The sequence below is a fragment of the Mus musculus genome, chromosome 14 (genome assembly GCF_000001635.26).
Source record: "Mus musculus strain C57BL/6J chromosome 14, GRCm38.p6 C57BL/6J".
Taxonomy (NCBI): Eukaryota; Metazoa; Chordata; class Mammalia; order Rodentia; family Muridae; genus Mus; species Mus musculus.
Genome location: NC_000080.6, coordinates 82,910,374 through 82,935,055, shown reverse-complemented (window position 1 = coordinate 82,935,055; position 24,682 = coordinate 82,910,374).

The following is a 24,682-nucleotide window of genomic DNA, read 5'->3' as shown; positions in this document are numbered from 1 at the left end:
TCTGGTCTAGTCTATTTGAGGTTTGTTGGTTTCTTATAACTTTATAGGCATCTCTTTCTTTAGGTTAGGGAAATTTTCTTCTATAATTTTTTGAAGATATTTACTGGCCTTGTAAGTTGGGAATCTTTGCTCTCTTCTAAACCTATTATTCTTAGGTTTGGTTTTCTTATGTGTTCTGGATTTTCTGAATGTTTTGCGTTAGGATATTTTTGCATTTTGCATTATATTTTTGACTTATGTGTCAGTGTTTTCTATGGAATCTTCTGCACCTGAGATTCTCTCTTCTAACTTTTGTATTCTTTTGGTGATGATCGAGTCTTTGGCTCTTGGTCTCTTTCCTAGGTTATCTATCTCCAGGGTTGTCTCCCTTTGTGATTTCTTTATTGATTCTTTCCCCAATTTTTAGATCCTGGATGGTTTTGTTTAATTCCTTCACCCATTTATTTGTTTTCCTATAATTCTTTAAGGAATTTTTGTGTTCCCTTTTTAAGAGCTTCTATCTGTTTACCTGTGTTCTCCTGTATTTCTTTAAGCAAGTTATTTATGTCCTTCTTCAAGTCCTCTATCATTATCATGAGATATGATTTTAAATTCAAATCTTAGTTTTCCAGTGTGATGGTATATCCTGGACTTGCTGTAGTTGTAGAACTTTGTTCTTATGATGTCTTGTAGCCTTGGTTTCTGTTACTTATGTTCTCGTGTTTGCCTCCTGTCCTCTGGTTTTCTCTAGTGCTACCTGCTCTTCTGTCTCTGACTGGAGCCTCTCTCTCCTATGATCCTATTTGTTTCAGAACTCCTCAGAGTCCAGTTGTCTCTGTGATCATGTGATTCTGGGATTCTATGATACTGAGATCCTGGGTGTGTCAGAGTTCTTGGGAGTCTGGCTCCCTCTGGGTGTTGTGGGAGTGGGTGCAGAGCCAGCGCCCCAGTTCTTCTCAGAGCACCAGTTCAGACTGGAAGTAGATTTATTTTATTGTGTGAATTTTTTATCTACATTGATTTATGTGTGCTACATTTATGTCTGCTGCCCACACAGGTTAGACAAAGACATTCACTGCATCCTTTGAAAGTGGAGTTTCAGGTGGTTAGGAGTCACTATGTGGCTGATGAGTGAGAACTAAATCCATGTCTGCTTGAAGAGCAGAAAATGCTCTTAACCCATAAGCTTTATATCAAAACTTTATAGGCTATCAAAAAAACTCAAGCAAGTAAGAAATAATAAGAGAAGGAGATCTTTCCTGTCCACATTAGTGTTTCTGTTGTTGTCCTTGTCTGTCTCATATTTAGGAAATTATGAGCCTTTATGGCTAGAGCCATAAAGAGTTCTCCCTTATCATATGGCTCTGATAATCTTTTTGCCCCATCTTCTGTAACAATTCCTGATCTTTAGGTGTGAGAGTACTTTTGTAGATACAATCTTGGAATGGGCTTCACATTTTAAATAACTGTAGTTTTGTATAATAGTCTCACTCTTTTATAAAGAGAAATTGCCTTGATGAAAACCAAGGACTACACTTATATACAAGTAGCATAATAAATATTTAGAATGTAGGTGGGCATGCTTTGGTTTAGTATAGTGGTTATAGGTAGCTGTCATAGATCAAAGACTTCACTAGTCCTTTGTTCTTGGCTAGATTCAAAGTACTTTGCATGGGATCCCTCTTGTCAAGCAGATTTTAAGTACAATTAAAGATTGTTGGTTACCATGAAGGTATGTGTAGCACTATTGTATGATTTAAATAATCTCACCATGCTTGTTGTGGTTTTAGTTCATATTTTTCAGAGCAAACTAGGAATGTTGGTAGTTTTTTCTTTGGAAGCTTACATGGGGCTTTCCCGAAGCATGAAACTAGTCATAGGAAAGATTTTCTGATAAACTCCAGCTCAGAAGACCTCTGAGACCTTTGTCTGAGTATGTGATATTTTCATCTCTGTGGTCAACCAAGGGTAATAGAAATAATGCATAGTATTTGGAGATTTTTGTTAAACACTAATCAACAACTAAAAAGAGGCCTGATTCTTGATATGGGGTGTTGTTACATAGTCTTTTACACTTAAAGGGAGCATTTATTATAGATGAAGGAAATATTAATTAAAATACTTGTGTTTTGCTGAAGGTGGGCTCTATAAGTTCCTCCTCCCTACTATCAGACATTTTATGTAAGGTACTTCCCTTTAATTCCTGAAAGTCTCTTACCTCCTAGGTCTCTGGTGCATTCTGGAGAGTCCCACCAACCTCCTGTTTCCTGAGGTTGCCTGTTTCCATTCTTCCTGCGGGTCCTCAGGGCTTCAGTACTTTTCCCTCACCCAATAACAGGGAAGACAGGGAGGGCATCAAGTGAGGGATGGGGTTGCCATCCCACAGTTCTGTCTCTCACCCATAATTGTTCCTATCTGAAAGAATTACAGGGATGGAAATGGAGAGGAACTTCAGGAAAAGAAGGTCCAGTGACAGGCCCAAAGTGGGATCCAGCTCAAGGGGAGGTACCAAGGCCTGACACTATTACTGAGGCTATGAAGTGCTCACAAAAAGGGACCTATCATGACTTCCCCCCGAAAGACCCAACAAGAAGCTGAAAGAGTCAGATGCAGATATTTGCACCCAACCAATGGACACAAGCAGCTGACCCCTGGTGTTGAATTAGGGAAGGTGAAAGAAACTGAGGAGAAGAGCAATTCTGTAAGAAGACCAGTAGTCTCAATTTATGTGGACTTCTGAGATCGCTCAAACATTGTTCCACCAAACACACAGCATACACCAGCTGATATGAGGCCCCCAACACACATAAAGTAGTGGACTTCCGGGTCTGTGTTCATTCAGAGGTGATCCCCCTAATCCTCAAGACACTGGAGGCCACAGGGAATTTAGACTTCAGGTGAGCTGGGTAGTGGGGCATCCCTGTGGAGACAGGGGGAGTGGGCATGAGGTGTGGGATGTGGAGCATTAGGCAAGTTAATGGGGGCATGGCATTTGGAGTATAAACAATAAATTAATTTAAAATAAATACATAAATAAAAAACATTCACTATTTAAAAATACACTTGCATTTTATAAAGACATATTTTTAATTAAGTCGCTAATAATACGTTTCCTATGTATTTTTAGACATCTTTTCTGTTACTTTACCCTCCACTTTCCTTCATCTGTATTCCTTTTCTTCTTCCCTGTTCCTAATAAAAGCTTTCCCCTCCTTTCCCATAATGATATACTATACTCTTCATTAGGGAACTGATGAAAACCAAAAGAGATATGAACTCACCTCTCTAAGAGTGTCTGTTACAAAAATGGCAGACAATAAAGAGTCTTAGTAAATCTGTGGAAAAAAGTAAACCCTTAAATATTACTAATAAAACATTTCTTGTTTAGAGAGTCATTAAAGGAAATAATATAAATATAACAAATAGTAATGTTTATGGTAGAATTATCCCCAAAATTAAAATATAAAATCAATTTGTGCTTGAAACCTTCATATATATATATATATATATATATATATATATATATATATATATATATTCATTTCATGTATCAAAACTTAGATAAGTATCAAAGATATTACTTTAAGTGGAATAACCCAAAAATGGAAAGATTAATGCCAACTGACCTTACTCATCAGTGGAAATGTAAAAGTTGATATCAGAGTAGCTAAAGGTATAATGTTTCATCAGTTGGGTGTGGAAGGTATTCTAAGCATATAAAAACTTCATTTTGGGAAAATGAATGCAAGTGATACATTTTAAAGATAATGACTCTAGTTTTATTATATTTTTGAAAGTGATGATCATTGATGTGTACAGGAATTTTAATCTAGTGAAATGGTTATTCTAGCAAGGAATCACATCCAATGATCTAGGTCTGTGTGGTCTGACTGGAATAGAAACATGCCTTTTTTTACACACCTTTAACACCCCTCCCCAAAATGATGTCTAATTGAAGAGCACAAAAAGATGAGAATCAGAAAAAGATTTGACAAAATGATTCCTAGATAGTATATGTCCAACTCTCATGAGAACAGACAGGAAAGAGAGGTGACTTTAGAGTATACAGACATACACACACCACGGAGAGGAAGAGGGAGAAAGGGAGGGGGTGGGAGAGGGGAAGGGGGAAAGGAATGGGAAGGGGGAGGAGGAGAGGGGAGAAAGGAGGAGGGGAGGGGAGAGAGGAGGAGGGGAGGAGGGGAGATGGAGAGGGACAGTTATACTGGGACAGTTTTATAAAGAGGCAAGAAAAGACAGAAGTGTCAAAGATTAGAAAGAAGTCAGACGATTTTAACAGAGTTAGTCTGAGGCCAATCAGACCAATTCAGTGAGTATCCAAAACAAAGCTAGATTGAATCAGTCAGCTTGAAGAGGAGTTTAGGCCAGAAAAAATAAGTAGAACCAACCAGCCAAAGCTCAGAGAGAGCTAGAAAGGGTGAATTATTCAGCAGTAAATCTCAGAAGCTGAAACACTCTAGGCCTATATTAGATTGTATGGAGGCTAGAAGCCTCAAGGCCTAAGTGTAAAGATGGTTAGAACTCTACATAGTAGAGATAGACTCTGGGCTCTTTTCAAGCCATTTATTATTTATGTTTCTCAGTTATCTCTTCATCTGAGAAAATAAAACAGACACTTATATTGATGTAGTTCTCACCACGAAATGGAAATGAGTTAACAAAGACAATTTGTACATTAGTCAGCAAAATTCAATAATTTTACAAAACACTATGGGGTAATTTTGTTTGTTTGTTTTTGTAGCTGTTTTTGTTTTGAAATTAGGATTATAGAAGTAAGAAAGGCAGGAAGAAATAAAGGAGAATGTGGCATAAAAATAAACACAAAGAAGCACTTACTAGTTCATATATATTTCTAAATATTGAGTCAATTTTAATGTTATAATGTTTGGTTAATGTGCTCATGATGGGTAAAAACTGTTTTTCAGGCCTTTAGTTTACTTTTAATCATTTGCATAGTTGAAAAATAAAGCACCAAATCCTGTAATACCTACCACAAAATATTTTGACATTTTGTTTTATTCTGAAGTCATATTTGCAAAACACACATTATTTTAATTTTCTTTGGGAAGCCTTCATAAAGAAGTATAATTAAAAGAATTGGTGATGATTGCATATAGGCTAATGATTTAATTCTATTTTTGGTTTGCCATGCAGAAGACCTCTTAATTACATCAAAAAATGTAAAAAGATAAAAAGCTATTCTTTAAAATTCTAAATGTCCCTAGAATGGAAATGTAAAATTATTTGCTAAAACTAATAAGATAATTATATATTTTTTAGTGTACTGTTTGCTCTCCTCTCTTTTTGCTTTAATTGTGGTATGCTGTTGCATTTCCCATGTCCTAGCTGTTTTCGTGGTCTACCACACAGATTATTTCTGCAATCGGTTCCTAATTCTTAGCTACAGCACATAATTATCACAGAGGAGTGTGTTGTGAGTATGAAAAGTTTTGTAAAATCAGGAAGAATTGGTGTTCTACATGAACTCAAACACTTAGTAATCATCTTGCTATTATAAATTAATCACTTTCACAATTGATTTTTTTCCCTTTTCAAGAAAACAATTTTACCCAAAATTTCTATGAAATAAAATTAAATGTGTATTGCGTTATAATTTGATACACCTATTCACAAATTGAATATATATGTTAGAAGAACACTGTTCAATTCATAGCATTATCGTTGAACAAATTATTTGTCATATTTGAAGAATTAAAATTAAAATCTAAGTTATAAAATAAATGTATATATTGAAGAGAAAAACATGAGTATTTCACTCTGATTTTCAGCATCTTATTAAGAAACCCACTTCATTTCAAAAGAGGTTGTGTATTTACTAATGGTCTAAATTTTTTAATACATCTCTGGGTTTCAGAATTTTTATACAACAATATATCTGCTACAAATGACACCTTTCTAGCTTTTTTTTTATTCTATATAATGCAGACGAGTTAAGGAAATTATAGGTCACACAATGCTCTGTGATAGAGTGATATAATATATTGGAAGGTAGGATTGAATAAAAGTAAACTCACCAAATTCTCCTGGTGGTAGGTTTTTAATGAACAGCAGGAAAGACAGCCTAAATTAATGTAATGAACAAACAGGTGAGCAACACATTCTGAAAAAAAGAAAATCCTTTAATCTAGTTTGCAAAGAGATGACAATTAGGTCAGGACCTGCAGAGCAGGGCATGAACAGAGCTGCGCAACCCCCTGCCTTGCAAACTGACTGAGCTTAAGCAGGCATGATTTCTTGCATAATAACAGAAACAAGGAACATGTTAGATACAGGCATGCAAATCCTGGGAAAATAACTGAAAAGTTGAAAGATAAATTACACATAATACATTACTATACATATTGACTGTTCAGAAAATCTCGTGGGAGATGCAAAAAAGCAATTTATGAATGAACATAATTGCATATCAGTAACATTTATTTTTTTTAGAAAAGCAGCTAAAACAAAATCTCCATGATGTCTTCTGATGAAGATTAAAGATAATGAGCTTTATTCACAAGGGCTGATAATATCTATTCTTTATTTTAAAATGTGAATAACAGTATTTGGCACCATAACTTATAAGGGTACTTATGAGGTAAACAGAAGTGACATTACATTTTTTTTATTTTTGACAAATTTTCTAAACAAATTCTGAACAGCATGCCACAAAATTTCCAATTAGGAAAAATGAACCCTCTTATTAATAGAAGAGTGTTATCATCACAGATGCAGGCACTGTAGGAAGACAAAGAAACTAAAATCTATCCCCTTGCCACATCTGGAAATCTCTGTGAAACATGATGTAGTTTATCTAATGCCACTTTAAATCTGGAGAACAATTTGTCTTCACAACACATTTTAAATTAAGCTTAACCTATTTGTTTGTTTGTTTTATGACTGAATACTTAGTGTGTAATCTAAGGTTACAAATACCCTAAAATAGTCTAAGGTAATAAATTTCTATAGAATAATCACATTATTGATGTTCATTTCCATTTTTAATATGTTGGAACACAAATTATAGTTATTAATTAAATAATTTATGCATACATATCTGAGATAAATATTGTAAAAATAAATTACAAATAATTTAATATCCATCTTATATGCTATATTTTATAACTTAATGTTAAATCATGAGAACTTTCCATAAAATTGAATATATATTCAAAAATTATTCTTAATAAAAAAGTAACATATTTAACTGAGTTCAATATCCATTAACCCATGTACTGCATCTATTCTATATTTCTTTTAAGATAAATAAAAGCAAAATTATTTTTTTCTTGTATAAATTTACTTATTTTCCTTCCATTTCTGAAAAGTAAAGAGATTGGATACCAGTAATAAGTGATGGTATACTACATGCAAATTCCTATAGTAACTGAAGTCACTGGCAGTGAAAGACATCACTAGGACTGAATGCCTTCATTGTAGCATTTCAAATAGATGTGTTAAAATTGATAAGGTATGGCCAAATCACTTATAATCCTTGGTCAGATTTTACTCAGTTCTCTTGCTCAGCATCCTAGTCAGCTTTTGTAATAATGCAATTCTACTAGGGGAGGAGTAGTAGTTTGCCACTGGTTTAGCTACCAATTCTTGACAAAATATAATAATGAGTTATTTTTATGGGAACACTTCCCATCTCAAGAAATCTGTGTCCATATTGAATATTAGCAATTTGAAAGCATCTAGTAAAAATTATGTTTTGTCATATTGTATAGTTATTTTTTATGTTTATATTACACACAATTTGCATTTTATTTATTTTACAAATGAGGATTCAGTTTTACCGAGAATTTGCCGCCTTTTTGCCTTAGTCACACAAGGTGCTGACATTAGAATTATGTGCCATGGCCCCTTGCTCACATATGTTTACTTTTGGTTCCAACACTGTAACAATGTTTGGCTTTAAGAGATACTTTTAATTTTATCTATATATTAATTACTGATTTTCAAGGGATTGATTTCATCTGCAATTAGTTTTGCTTCATAATTCTCAATAAAAAATTAATTTTCCATTGTATTCTTTAACTATATTGAGATCGCTTTCACCAGTTTTTTTTCTAACTTCTCTGTTAAGTCTGACATTTTTCATATAGTCATAGCCTCATTTACTTTAATTATTATTTCTATAAGCACACGTTTTATACATATACATATAAATATATATGTACTGAATTTTTTTAGTGTTGACAGTATGAATATGATTTTAGGCGGAACAATTTATATAGGCTAACCTATTAGGTGTCACTCGTGTATGAATAAGCCTGCTTTATTCTTTTTCAGCAGTAATTAATTACTTGTAGCTCTTCATATGTAATATCCCATCCATGGTTGTCTGAAAGCTGGTGTTGTCCTTTTTCTGGTCTTGTTTAGGCTATTATATTGTTAAAAATCCATGTATATGTCTCTCCTATTACATGTAGAAGACACAATCTCCAATCAGATGTCCTCATCCTCTGGTTCATATAGTTTGTCCATCCCTTTTACAAATTTCCTTGAGCCCTAGTTTCAGGGGTTGAATGGGAGATTTATCAGCTACATGTAGGCACTAGGTGACAAATTCTCTGTATTCTACTGTTGTGGCTTTCTATAATGATCTCCTATCCTGTGAAAGCTACATTTTCTGAATAAAATTATGATTTTTTTTCGAATGAGCCTTTTCATTCTTATTTCATGTTCTAAAGTGAGATTCTTTTTTATATCATCTGTTGGTATAAGTATTAAAATGGCAGTTAGATGCTATAATAATTGCAAAATAGCAGCAATATATTTCCTCTAAGTTGCCAATACCCTAACAACCACAGGTATTCGAGTAGAATTATACTTCCAGGCTTAAATTTTCCTCCTCTTGAGCAGTTCTTATGTTCAATTAGAGATTGTTTCCTGACAAGATATAAGGAGCAATATTACACCTTTGGAGTGTCTTTTCATGTTTGTGATTGCAGCTCATAGGAATGAGAGCTTAACAGGAAAATTGGTTGCTTTTCTCCAGACCATTCTTTTAGAAGTATTTACAAATTCAAAGCAATTCCTCTAAAAATTCTAACAAAATCCTTCACAGAAACAGAGAAAAGAAAAATTCCAAAATTTCTATGAAATCACAAAAGACACAAAATATCAAAATCATTCAATATTAAAGTAATTACCATTTTAGATTTCTAGATATTTTCAGATATATGGTAATAAAAATGATTTGATACTTACACACATAAAGATATGTAGTTTAATGGAACAAAACCAAATAAATAAAAAAGAGGGCACACTAATATAGTTACCTTATATTTGAGAAAATATCAAAGACACAGTTTAAAAAATCATCTTCAGCAAATGGTTGTGGTAAAATTAGATGGTCACATATTATAAGGCAAAAGGTACCTCTACTATAGCATAAGGCAAATCATGCTACTGTGGACAGTATGAAGCAGCTCCATATCCCCATACCTGAAATTCAAACAAAACACATTTTTATACTATGCACCTAACCCTCAAGAGACTGGAGACCCCAAGGTGGTAGGGACTTGGGATGAAGTGGGAGAAGGAGAAAAAAAAAATAGGGAAGCAGGGTCAGGTATGGGAGGAGACAGGAATAATATACAGAGGAATTTGAACAGAGGTGTGTAACAATGGGGGATGGGAACAGGAGAGTAACCACCAGCAAGTCCCAGATGCCAGGAGAGCAAGAACCTCTCAGGACACAATGGGGATGAGATTAGCTGAAATGCCCTACAAAGGGGAAGGAGAACCTGTAGAGACCATATCCAGAGATTAGGCAAGGCCCCAGTTGGGGGATGGGGCCACCCCCTTGTCTCCAAATTTTTAACCCAGAATTGTTCCTGTCTAAAGGACATACTGGGACAAAGTGTGGAGCAGTGACTGAAGCAAAGGCCATCCAGAGACTTCCCCAGCTGGGGATCCATCGAATATACAGACACCAAACCCAGACACTGTTGCAGATGTTAAGAAGTACTTGCTGACAGGAGCCTCTTATAGCTATCCCCTGAGAGGTTCTGCCAGAACCTGACAAATACAGAGGTGGATGCACACAACCAAACCTCAGACTGAGCAGAGAGACCCCAGTGGAGGAGTTGGGGGAAGGACTGAAGGAGCTGAAAGGTTTATCCCACAGGAATACAATATTAACCAACTAGATCCCCCACCCCAAATTTCCAGAGACTAAACCACAAACGAGAGTGTACATGGAGAAACTTATGGCTCCAGCTGCATATGTAGCAGAGGATTACCTTATCTGGCATCAATAAGAAGGGAGCCCCTTGGTCCTATGGAGACTCAATGACCAAGTGTAGGGAAATGCTAGGGTGGTGATGAGACAGGAGTGGGCTAATGGGTTGGAGAGCAGCCTCATAGAAGCAGGGGGAACAGAATAGAGGGAATATGGAGCGTATGGAGGGGGATCTGGGAAGGAGTATAGCATTTGATAAGAAAATAAATAAAATAACCAATAAAAAGAAAAGTATTGAAAGGAAGAAATAATAAAAGTAGTTAATGAGTAAGCCAAATCTGCAGCCTGTTTAGGGATCTGTATGTCTTTAAAAGGGGCAAATAGAAATGACATATTACCTGATAAAATCCAAAGATGAGAAAAGCAACTGGAATAAGTGATGCTAGAAAAATTCATTACTTATTTTGATATTCCTTGTGATATTATTTTCTATAACTATTTCATTTGATATAATGTAAGTTGGCCTTAGTAAATCGGTTAACATAAAAAAAAAAAAAACCTCTTCAAGGAAAAAAACAAACAAACAAAAAAAGATTCTCAAAACTAAGATACTAATTGAAATTGGCTTGTATCTGAGCACTGCCACGGGAACTGAAACTGACTAACAGACTACAAAGAAAATCTAATGCTAAATGTCAGTACATGAAGAAGTGAGCAGTGCTTCCATCTGAGAAAAATGAAGATTGTTACAATGCAACAAAAATTGCAGTTTCCACAGTGTGAAGTATAATTGAGGTTTTCCAAAGAAATAAACAAAACAAAATTACTTCTTGTAATCTTTACAGCACTAATTAATGCTTTACAGCTTTAATTAATGCTCAATCGCTTCACATATGTTTATGAAGAAATGATGTAATTACATTATAATCTCAGAAAATATTTTAAAAGTAGATACTAATGAAAGATTGCACACAACAGTTTATTTTTCTACAGCAGTGAACTTTTCTATGAATGGTAGGCTTATGTATTCACAGTTTAGGAGATATTTCCCTTAAATATCTTTTCTCTTTTAAGTCAAAGTGTCAATACCTTTGAATGCACGGGTTATTTAAACTATGTTTTTCTTAAAGTTACTTTTATATTTGAAATTCAATTCTCTGGCCATATCTTAATGTTTATTTTCCACTTTGATAAGTCATGCCAAAATCACTAGGAAAGGCAAAATGAAGACAACTTCTTCATTCTTGATGCTATGTAAGCCTTGTAAAACTGTTTCTCTAACAAACTGACAACTTAGGGTATTCAGTTAACAAATTCTTAATTAGTACTTACTATTTGCCTGATGGTATTCTGAATGATCCTCACCATCTCTACATATGAAATATCAAGAATTTCATTGATCTTTTCCATCTATTCCACTTTTGAATATATAGCTAAAGATAAATAAATAATCATGATATGAGAGAGCAAAATAAATAATTGTACTGAATCACTAGAAACAGTTAACCTGGCATGGATTCAAAATAGGGGTTCAAAGACAGAAGGAAGTGATATCTCTAATATCTCCTTAATTTATTTAATCCATTATTGATTTTGGAACTTTGGTTGTATTAAAAAATAAACACATATTCTAAATGTCAGAACTGATTATTTAAGTATATAAATCACCCTGTGTATGTGTTCATTGCAAAATAGTTGCTACAAGAAACATTCTGTTAAGGTATGTAAGTCACTTACATACAGACAAACATTCAATCTCAAACGTAGCAGTTTACAAAAAGTTTGACTGGATGTAGAATATTGTTTTCTAGTTTAGGATAAAGAAGATGAAGACAGGCTGGTTTTGACAAGGGAAAACTGAAGAGAGATGTTGAGATACCTTAGTGAGCCACGTTTATCTGTGTAACTAACATAAGCTAGTCAAAATTATGATAATCAAATCTTGTGATATTTAATAATCAATAGTACTTTAATTTTGAGTATAACAATCCCAGCCTGATTGCTTTTCTAAAATTACCACCTCCTTTTTACAACCAGCCATACAAAAACTTGGAAGGACCTTTTAAAATGGCACATAATTGAAATCCATCATGATTCTATTAGTCCAGCTTAAAAAAAATGGACTCATTTTATATTTATGAGAAATTAGAGTTTTTCTTCTTCTCTTCTCATAATATACACTGACTGCAGTTTTCCCTTCTTCCTGTCTTCCCAGCTACACCCCCTCCTACAGATCCACTCCTTTTCCATTTCCACTCATAAAAGCACAGGCCTGTCAACCAAACATGGCATGTAAGATACAGTAAGACTACGCACATAACATCATACCAAGCCTGGGCAAGGAAAGTCAGTAAGAGGAAAAGGGTTCCAAGAGCAGGCACAATAGTCAGAGAGAGCCTCAACTCAGATTTTCAAGAGTATTAAAGAATATCAAGGTAAACAACCATAACACATAGGTAGAGAGCATAGATCATACCCATACCGGCTCCTTGATCGGTAGTTTAGTTTTTAGAGTCACCTGTGAGCCTTGGTTAGTTGATTCTGTAGTCTTTGTTCTTATAGTGTATTTGACCCCTCTTGTTCCTACAAGCCTTCCTCCCCCTCTTTAAAGGAATCACCTGTGCTCTGTGATTGGCTGTGGGTCACTACATCTGCTTCTATCAGTTGTTGCATGACACCTCTCTGGTGGTGAATATTCTAGGTTCCAGTCTTCAAGTACAGCAGAATATCACTGAGAATCATTTCTTTGACTTTTTTTCCAGTCTATTTTTTTTTTTCTATTATAGGTCTCTAGGCTATATAGCTTCTGACTCTTGGCCTTTCGGGCAGTGGCAGATGTGGGCTTCCTCTCATGATATGGGTCTGAAGTTAGACCAGTCATTTGTTGACTATTCCCACAACTTCTGTGCCACCTTTACGCTAGCACATATAATAGGCAGAACAAATTGTAGATCTGAGGTTTTGTGCCTATGTCCTAGTTCTGCCCCTGGAAGCCTTGTTTGGTTATAAAAGATGGGCAGTCTAGGGTACACATCCCTCATTACTAGGAGTCTTCACTAGGGTCACTTTTGTAGATCTCAGAGTTTCAATTTCTCTAGATTTCTCCTTTGCCCCCAAAGTATTCTCCACTTGCATCCATTTCTCCCAGTATTGTCTCCCTCTGTCCTATCCCCCCAAGCTGATTTCTCCTGTTTAATCCCCATGCACCTCATGACAGTTCACTGTCAAAATCTTTTGTATTCCCCTTTTCCAGGGAAATCCGTATGTTCCTCCTTGAGTCCTTCTTGTTCATTAGCTTCTCAGGGTCTGAATTGTGGAGAGATTATCCTTTATTTTAGAGCTAATATCCACTTATAAATGAGTATATATCATGTTTGTCTTTCTGGGTCTGAATTACTCAGGATAACTTTTTTCTGGTTGCATCCATTTGACTGCTAATTTCATAAGAGCTTTCAAAAAAAAAAAAAAGACAACAGAGTAATGCTCCTTTGTGTAAATTGCCACATTCTGTTTATACATTCTTCAATTGAGGGACATCTAAGTTTTTCCCAGTTTCTGGCTATAAATAAATTTTCTATGAACGTAGTTGGGGAAGTATCCTTCTAGACATCTTTCAGTGTATGCCCAAGAGTAGTATAGCTGTGTTCTGAGATAGTTTAATTCCCAACTTCCTGAGAAAGTGCCACGTAGATTTCAATACAGGCTGCACAAATTTATAACTTCCACCAGCAATGGAGGAATGCTTTCCTGGCTCTACATCCTTGCCAGCACGGTCACGGTCACTAGTATTTTTGATCTTCATCATTCTGATAGGTGTGAGATGGGATCTCAGAGTCATTTTTATCTGCAGTTCCCAATGACTAAGAATGTTGAACATTTCTTAATTAATCTATTTTTGAGCCTGTCATATTCATGGCATTCTCTCCTGTGCCAATGTGTTTAAGGCTATTCCGTACTTTCCCTTCTATAATTTTTAGGGTCATTGGTTTCATGTTGAGGTATTTGATTCTTTTAGACTTGAGGTTTGGACATAGTAGTTGTTCACTTTGAGCCAACCTATTTACATCTGTGTAACTGGGATCTGGGATTTGAGGACCTTTAAAAAATTGAACTTTCATCTAACGCTGAAAACAAACTTACTTCAGTTTCAGTGTGCTTATATGCACAAACATAACAAAGAAAGCAATGATCCAAGTAAGATTTTGGAATTTAAAAGAAAAAGGACAGGAAAATATGATCAGAAAAAAATTAATGCCAGTAAGAACATGCTAAACATTAACAGAGCACCTTTTCTCCAGAATGTTCTCAAGACATAGCAAAAATCAGGTACACTGAGAAAAGAATATAGAGTATTCTTTCAGTAGATTTGGGTTCTACCACTATGTTCTGACATTCAAGAAATAAACATGTCTCATAAACTGAATGCTAATATTTGACAAGTGAGGTACAAAATTACATCCAAGAACGATACAGGGACCAAAATGCATTTGAGATGAAAGACCTTCTGCCATTTTTCATGGAGATCTCTCAGTTTCCCAAGAAATTGTTTACCATGCATCATCCTTTTGACTGTGATCTGACAGGTGATAGATATAAAGCTGTATTGATTCTTATATTTGCCAACATAGAATAAGACCAGCACCATTTGTTGGTGGGGCTTACAGTTTTTCAATTGTATATTGCTGGCTTTATCAAAACTCAGTTTTCCATAGGTGTTTGTGGATAACCCTGGTGCTGTTTGTATTTTGATGATAATTCAGTTTCCCCAAGAGGGGCTACCTGGGGCAAGATGTGAATTATGTACTCAGGACTTCATGTGACCCTTCTAATGAATAAAGAACCCAATTGCTGGGTGAGTAGGCAGGACTGGGTGAGTAGGTTGGAGAATGGAAGACAAGGGGCAGGAAAAGAAAAAGAGATAGGCTTTTGGACTGGGACACTGGGAAGACAAGCTGTAGCTACTAGTGATACCCGGTTTCGATGGCAAATCCACCAGAATTCGCCACCGTAAGATTTAGATTCAATGTGGCTTACAAGATTAGGATTCTAATTGTTGTACCTAGCAACAGAGTTACCATTGATTCTGAACTAAGTTTGTGTGGTGTTTTCCTTAACTTCGTAGTTCTACTAAGTTCCAGAGAGAAAGGGACAGTGGCAAAGCATGAGTTTGCAGAAGTACATCCCAAAAGACTGTGGGAATTTCAAAGTGTGGGGTTGGCCTGGTAGCAACCCTCAAGTGGGAACTTAGCAAGCTAAGTGGAGATATTTTGGAGCTGAGTCAGTCTCCATGTGATGAGAACCATGCCCGCCAGTGCCTTACCAGGAGTATATGGTTCTTTTGGGGTTTTTTGTTTGTTTGTTTGTTTGCTTGCTTGCTTGCTTGCTTTTTGTTTTTTAATATTTCCTGCAACACATAGGTGTATGGACTAATTCTGGGTCTTCAGTTTGATTCCATTGATAAACTTCACTAGTTTTATGCCAAAACCATGTGGTGTACATTACTTTACCTCTGTATTATAGCTTGCAACCAGGGTTATTGTTACCTCCAGAAATTATTTTATTGTAGATTTTTTTTTTATTTTTAGCTCTCCATTGGTTTTGGTTTTAGCATATGAAGTTTAGTATTGTTCTTTCAAGGTCTGTAAATACTTGCATTGGGATTTTGAATCTGTCAACTGCTTTTAGTAATGTGGCCAATTTTTACTATGTTAATATTATTAAAGCATGGAAGGTCTTTTTGTTTTCTGATATTTTCTTTAGCTCCTGTATTCAAGGACCTAAAAATATTGTCATACAAGTCTTTTCACTTGCTCGTTTGATTTACAAGATATTTTTATAGTATTTATGGCTATCGGGAAGAATGTAGTTTCTATGATTTTCTTCTCATCACAGTTATCATTTGAATATTGGAGAGCTACTGAGATGTTTGTGCGTGTGTGTTTGTGTGTGTGTGTGTGTGTGTGTGTGTGTGTGTGTGTGTGTGTGTGTGTAGTTAAACATTTGTCTAGATACTTTGATGAAGATCTTTGTCCACAATAGGCATTCCACGGTAAAATTCTTGGGATTGCATTTGTATACTATAAAATAATTTGGAAATGATACTTTAAATTCTTCCTTTCCAATCTGTATCCCATTGATCTCCTTCAGTTGTCTTATTGCTTTAGCTATAACTTGAATTACTATACTGAACTTATATGGAAACAATGGACAGCCTTGTCTTTTTCCTGATTTTACTGGAATTGACTTAAGTTTATCTGCATTTCATTTGATATTGGCTGTAAATTTGCTGTAACTTGCCTCTATTATGTTTAGTAATGTCTATTGTATCTCTGATCTCTTCAAGATTTGCAACATGAAAGAGTATTTGATTGTTATGTAGCAAGGAGACTTTCTATTCTTGTCCAAACTATTTGAACATCTATAACTTCTTGTATGCTTATAGACCTGTCCTTCTTGAGTTAGAACATTTTCTTTTATGATTTTGTTAAAAACATTTTAGGCTCTTCTGTACTAGGATTCTTCTCCTTCTTCCATTCCTATCATTCTTAGGTTTGGTCTTTTCACAGTGTCCCATATTGCCTCTCTTCTATCTCTTATATTCTGTTGGTGACTTTTGAGTCTGCCTTTCCTGTTTAATTACCTAGACTTTCCATTTTTAGAATTCTTTCAGTTTGTGGTTTTTTTTTATTGCTTCTACTTTCATTTTCTGATCATGAATTTTTTAATCTTTTACTTCAACTGCTTTTTTTCTCTTTTTAAAATGGACTTATTAATTTCCTACAATTTTTGCCTATCTTTCCTTGATTTATTTAAGGGAATTATTCACTTCCTCTTTTAAGGCCTGTATTATCTTCATAAAGTTTATTTGAAGGTAACATTCTTGAGCTTCAGCTATTTTCAGTAGTAGTACTGCTCAGCTCTTATAATGAATATTGCCCTGTTAGTTGCTAAGTTCTTACATTGGTGTTGAAGCTTCTGGGTTTGTGGTAATTATAGGTATGCATTCCAATTTCTGAGTTTGTCTTTGTCAGATGTGTGTTTCTTGCTTGGTTTCTGCCTCCTCTTTGGTCTTGTGGTCTTTGTGAGCTGGAGTTCTGAAAGCAGCAGAGAGTTTGTTCCCAGTTAAATGCCAGACTCCTGAAGTAAGCATGGCCTTTGGTCCAGCAGGTGGTCACCACTGTGCTGTGGTTGAGACAGGGTTATAATGAGGGGACTGGAGATATCATTATAGTGTTGGAGAAGGGGGCAATGAGAGAGTGGAGAAGGTCTTAGGGTGAGTAGCCTCTCTGGAGTTCTAGAGGTTGGTCTAGCCTCTGGTTCAGCAGAGTCTGATTTTCTGGCTGAAATAGTTCACTTTTTTTTTCTGTCTTGCATGTCCTGCACCTATTCTTCTGACTGGCATGGCCTGCAGCCCTTCAGAGGTGTTGCCAGAAATTATAATTTTGTTAGACAGATAAAATTTTGTTTGTTAGATAGTATTATTAAAAACTAATATTGGATACTTTTATTAAATACTAATTTAAGACCTTTACTGTGTGCTTAAAATAGGGAATAGAGACTATACTCGTGTTCAGAAGCCTGGAGATGTTTCAAATAGAGCCAGATGTCAGCATTCATAAAATCACTTGTACTGACACACACACACACACACACACACACACACACACACACCAGTCATTGGTATGAAGAAATGCATTTTATTTTTGAAAATGAAAGGATTACAACTCCAAAAGTATTTTAAATGCCACTCATTTGAAAAGTTATTCCACAAGTCCCAATTATTGGGTTTTAGTGATAGATCTAGTTTGGACATTGGCTATATCCCACTTTTGTGTATCTTGAAGGCTTGCTCTCTGTCCCATGTAGAAGTAGAAGGATTAACAGACATGAACTCATGTTACAAAGAAGTTGGATTTTGAAAGCCTGCTCTCTCTGTTAACTCTCTCTGTCCCTCAACACTTTTCAGATCCACTTACCTTCCCTAATCATCAAGACCAATTTGTTCTCCCTCTTTTTCTATTCAATAGCTATGTAAGAAAACAAAACATCTGGATTCAATGGGCTCTACTGCTAGGCAAGAAATGAACTATAACACACCATGCATCATTAAAATTAGATCCTCTTATCATAAACAGCTATAAAAATTTGGCCATTTCTAGGGCTAGCACATGGGCTTATTTTCCTTAAAAATCTAAAAATATTTAGTACTTAGGTTTAATTAAATATACAATTAAAATATACAAGTATAAACTTATTTGCTGTTATAAATACTTGTTTCTAAAATGAGGCATTTGTCTTTAAAATGATTGTCTATGGATTTTCAAAAATCTTGTTTTCATTTTGACTTGATATTACTAGTTAAGCTTTTTATTAAAAATGTTTTCTATATACAAATGTTTGATTGCCTTGAGAAAGTATTAACAGAGGCACTGAACATTACAAGAACTGATATAAACCTCATAAAATTGAAAGTGTATATGAAATTAATATGACTAAGTAAATACTTATAATATTTAAACCACTGATAAAAGTGATTGTTACAAAATACATTTCAAACTATTTATTGTGCATTTTATTCTTACAGAATAAGATGAATGCAAAATAATGACATAATAAATATGTATGAATAATATACTGATTAGCTATGAGTGTGTATTTTCCTGATGATTCTGAGATGAATTGGATTGTGCTTGATTGTGTTATACATACAGGCACACACACATAAACACACATGCATGCACACACACACATATGCATGTGTATATGTATAATATATATACACAAGCATACACAAGACACACATATATTTTTTCCAGACCTTATTAGTTTTGAATGAGACATAACACTCATCATGTTCCCTAGAGAATATTATAACTCATTGAAAAATTAATTGATTTTATAAAGCAAAAGGAACCCACTTTTGTGAGACATAATGCATTCTACAACCTATTTCCAATATAATTGTGCATTTGATAATTAAAATTTTTTGTATGAACTATTACTCTTAGAGAAATATATTTTATAAACTATTATTCCAAAATTATCATAAGACACCAGATTCAAGCCTTTCTGACTCGACTCTGAAACCATTCATAATAAATATCCCAAGAGCTTCTGAGGCAGCGCCATCTTCGGCTCCAGACAACCGGCCACCTTCCAGGTGAGAGCACAGGGGTCCGCCCGGCCTGAGAGGTTTGTGCCTCAGGAGGGCAGGCTGCACAGGTGACAGTGTGGAATAGAGAGGCCAGCCATTTCTGGGACAGGTGAGAGCCACAGAGCTTCTGAGGCGGCGCCATCTTCGGCTCCAGACAACTGGCCACAGAAAAACAGGAAAAACAGGAAAACACAAACAAACAGGTAGAAGTCCTTATAGAAAAACAGGAAAACACATCCAAACAGGTGATGGAAATGAACAAAACCATACTAGACCTAAAAAGGGAAGTAGACACAATAAAGAAAACCCAAAGTGAGGCATCACTGGAGATAGAAACCCTAGGAAAGAAATCTGGAACCATAGATGCCAGCATCAACAACAGAATACAAGAGATGGAAGAGAGAATCTCAGGTGCAGAAGATTCCATAGAGAACATTGGCACAACAATCAAAGAAAATGGAAAATGCAAAAAGATCCTAACTCAAAACATCCAGGAAATCCAGGACACAATGAGAAGACCAAACCTACGCATAATAGGAGTGGATGAGAATGAAGATTTTCAACTCAAAGGACCAGCAAACATCTTCAACAAAATTATTGAAGAAAACTTCCCAAATCTAAAGAAAGAGATGCCCATGAACATACAAGAAGCCTACAGAACTCCAAATAGACTGGACCAGAAAAGAAATTCCTCCCGACACATAATAATCAGAACATCAAATGCACTAAATAAAGATAGAATACTAAAAGCAGTAAGGGAAAAAGGTCAAGTAACATATAAAGGCAAGCCTATCAGAATTACACAAGATTTTTCACCAGAGATTATGAAAGCCAGAAGAGCCTGGACAGATGTTATACAGACACTAAGAGAACACAAATGCCAGCCCAGGCTACTATACCCAGCCAAACTCTCAATTACCATAGATGGAGAAACCAAAGTATTCCAGGATAAAACTAAATTCACCCATTATCTCTCCACGAACCCAGCTCTTCAAAGGTTAATAACAGAAAAAAACCAATACAAGGACGGGAACCACGCCCTAGAAAAAACAAGAAGATAATCCCTCAACAAAACTAAAAGAAGACAGCCACAAGAACAGAATGCCAACTTTAACAACAAAAATAACAGGAAGCAACAATTACTTTTCCTTAATATCTCTTAATATCAATGGTCTCAACTCCCCAATAAAAAGACATAGACTAACAAACTGGCTACACAAACAAGACCCAACATTTTGCTGCTTACAGGAAACTCATCTCAGAGAAAAAGATAGACACTACCTCAGAATGAAAGGCTGGAAAACAATTTTCCAAGCAAATGGTATAAAGAAACAAGCTGGAGTAGCCATCCTAATATCTGATAAGATTGACTTCCAACCCAAAGTAATCAAAAAAGACATGGAGGGGCACTTCATACTCATCAAAGGTAAAATCCTCCAAGAGGAACTCTCAATTCTGAATATTTATGCTCCAAATACAAAGGCAGCCACATTCATTAAAGACACTTTAGTAAAGCTCAAAGCACACATTGTACCTCACACAATAATAGTGGGAGACTTCAACACACCACTTTCATCAATGGACAGATCGTGGAAACAGAAACTAAACAGGGACACAGTGAAACTAACAGAAGTGATGAAACAAATGGACTTAACAGATATCTACAGAACATTTTATCCTAAAACAAAAGGATATACCTTGTTCTCAGCACCTCATGGTACCTTCTCTAAAATTGACCACATAATTGGTCACAAAACAAGCCTCAACATATACAAAAATATTGAAATTGTCCCATGCATCCTATCAGATCACCATGGACTAAGGCTGATCTTCAATAACAAAATAAATAATAGAAAGCCAACATTCACGTGGAAACTGAACAACAATCTTCTCAATGATACCTTGGTCAAGGAAGGAATAAAGAAATTAAGGACTTTTTGGAGTTTAATGAAAATGAAGCCACAACATACCCAAACTTATGGGACACAATGAAAGCATTCCTAAGAGGAAAACTCATAGCTCTGAGTGCCTCCAAAAAGAAACTAGAGAGAGCACACATTAGCAGCTTGACAACACACTAAAAGGTCTAGAAGAAAAGGAAGCAAATTCACCCAAGAGGAGTAGACGGCAGGAAATAATCAAACTCGGGGGTGAAATCAACCAAGTGGAAACAACAAGAACTATTCAAAGAATTGACCAAACGAGGAGTTGGTTCTTTGAGAAAATCACAAGATAGATAAACCCTTAGCTAGACTCACTAGAGGGCACAGGGACAAAATCCTAATTAACAAAATCAGAAATGAAAAGGGAGACATAACAACAGATCCTGAAGAAATCCAAAACACCATCAGATCCTTCTACAAAAGGCTATACTCAACAAAACTGGAAAACCTGGACGAAATGGACAAATTTCTGGACAGATACCAGGTACCAAATTTGAATCAGGATCAAGTTGACCGTCTAAACAGTCCCATATCCCCTAAAGAAATAGAAGCAGTTATTAATAGTCTCCCAGCCAAAAAAAGCCCAGGACCAGATGGGTTTAGTGCAGAGTTCTATCAGACCTTCAAAGAAGACCTAATTCCAATTCTTCACAAACTATTCCACAAAATAGAAACGGAAGGTACTCTACCCAACTCATTCTATGAAGCCACAATTACTCTGATACCTAAACAACAAAAAGACCCAACAAAGATAGAGAGCTTCAGATCAATTTCCCTTATGAATATCGATGCAAAAATCCTCAATAAAGTTCTTGCTCACTGAATCTGAGAACACATCAAAAAAATCATCCATCCTGACCAAGTAGGTTTCATCCCAGGGATGCAGGGATGGTTTAATGTACGGAAATCCATCAATGTAATCCAGTATATAAACAAACTCAAAGATAAAAACCACATGATCATCTCCTTAGATGCTCAGAAAGCATTTGACAAAATCCAACACCCATTCATGATAAAAGTCATGGAAAGATCAGGAATTCAAGGCCCATACCTAAACATGATAAAAGCAATCTACAGCAAACCAATAGCCAACATCAAAGTAAATGGTGAGAAGCTGGAAGCAATCCCACTAAAATCAGGGACTAGACAAGGCTGTCCACTCTCTCCCTACCTATTAAACATTGTACTTGAAGTCCTAGCCAGAGCAGTTAGACAACAAAAGGAGATCAAGGGGATACAAATTGGAAAAGAGGAAGTCAAAATATCACTTTTTGCAGATGATATGATAGTATATATAAGTGACCCTAAAAATTCCACCAGAGAACTCCTAAGCCTGATAAACAGCTTCAATGAAGTAGCTGGATATAAAATTAACTCACACAAGTCAATGGCCTTTCTGTATACAAAGGATAAACAGGCTGAGAAAGAAATTAGGGAAACAACACCCTTCTCAATAGTCACAAATACTATAAAATACCTTGGCATGACTCTAACTAAGGAAGTGAAAGATCTGTATGATAAGAACTTCAAGTCTCTAAGGAAAGAAATTAAAGAAGATCTCAGAAGATGGAAAGATCTCCCATGCTCATGGATTGGCAGGATCAACATTGTAAAAATTGCTATCTTGCCAAAAGCAATCTACAGATTCAATGCAATCCCCATCAAAATTCCAACTCAGTTCTTCAACGAATTAAAAAGGGCAATCGGCAGATTCATCTGGAATAACAAAAAAGCGAGAATAGCAAAAACTCTTCTCAAGGATAAACAAACCTCTGGTGGAATCACCATGCCGGACCTAAAACTGTACTAGAGAGCAACTGTGATCAAAACTGCATGGTACTGGTATAGTGACAGACAAGTAGACCAATGGAACAGAATTGAAGACCCAGAGATGAACCCACACAACTATGGTCACTTGATTTTTGACAAGGGAACTAAAACCTTCCAGTGGAAAAAAGACAGCATTTTCAACAAATGGTGCTGGCACAACTGGTGGTTATCATGTAGAAGAATGTGAATTGATCCATTTCTATCTCCTTGTAGTAAGGTCAAATCTAAGTGGATTAAGGAACTCCACATAAAACCAGAGACACTGAAACTTATAGAGGAGAAAGTAGGGAAAAGCCTCGAAGATATGGGTACAGGGGAAAAATTTCTGACTAGAACAGCAATGGCTTGTGCTGTAAGATCAAGAATCGATAAATGGGACCTCATAAAATTGCAAAGCTTCTGCAAAGCAAAAGACACCGTCAATAAGACAAAAAGGCCACCAACAGATTGGGAAAGGATCTTTACCTATCCCAAATCAGATAGGGGACTAATAGCCAATATACATAAAGAACTCAAGAAGGTGGACTCCAGAAAATCAAATAACCCCATTAAAAATTGGGGCTCAGAGCTGAACAAAGAATTCTCACCTGAGGAATACCGAATGGCAGAGAAACACCTGAAACAAGGTTCAAAATCCTTAATCATCAGGGAAATGTAAATCAAAACAACACTGAGATTCCACTTCACTCCAGTCAGAATGGCTAAGATCAAAAACTCAGGTGACAGCACATGTTGGCAAGGATGTGGAGAAAGAGGAACACTCCTCCATTGTTGGTGGGATTGCAAGCTTGTACAACCACTCTGGAAATCAGTCTGGCGGTTCCTCAGAAAATTGGACATAGTACTACTGGAGGATCCAGCAATACCTCTCCTGGGCATATATCCAGAAGATGTCCCAACCGGTAAGAAGAACACATGATCCACTATGTTCATAGTAGCCTTTTTTATAATAGCCAGAAGCTGGAAAGAACCCAGATGCCCCTCAACAGAGGAATGGATACAGAAATTGTGGTACATTTACACAATGGAATACTACTCAGCTATTAAAAAAATGAATTTATGAAATTCCTAGGCAAATGGATGGACCTGGAGGGTATCATCCTGAGTGAAGTAACCCAATCACAAAGGAACTCACACAATATGTACTCATTGATAAGTGGATAATAGCCCAGAAACTTAGGATACCCAAGATATAAGATACAACTTGCCAAACGCATGAAATTCAAGAAGAACGAAGACCAAAGAGTGGACACTTTACCCTTTCTTAGAAATGGGAACAAAACAACCATAGAAGGAGTTACAGAGACAAAATTTGGAGCTGTGACGAAAGGATGGACCATCTAGTGACTGCCATATGCAGGGATCCATCCCATAATCAGCTTCCAAATGCTGACACCATTGCATACACTAGCAAGATTTCGCTGAAAGGACCCAGTTATAGCTCTCTCTTGTGAGACTATGCCGGGGCCTAGCAAACACAGAAGTGGATGATCACAGTCAGCTATTGGATGGGTCACATGGCCCCTAATGGAGGAGCTTGAGAAATTACCCAAGGAGCTATAG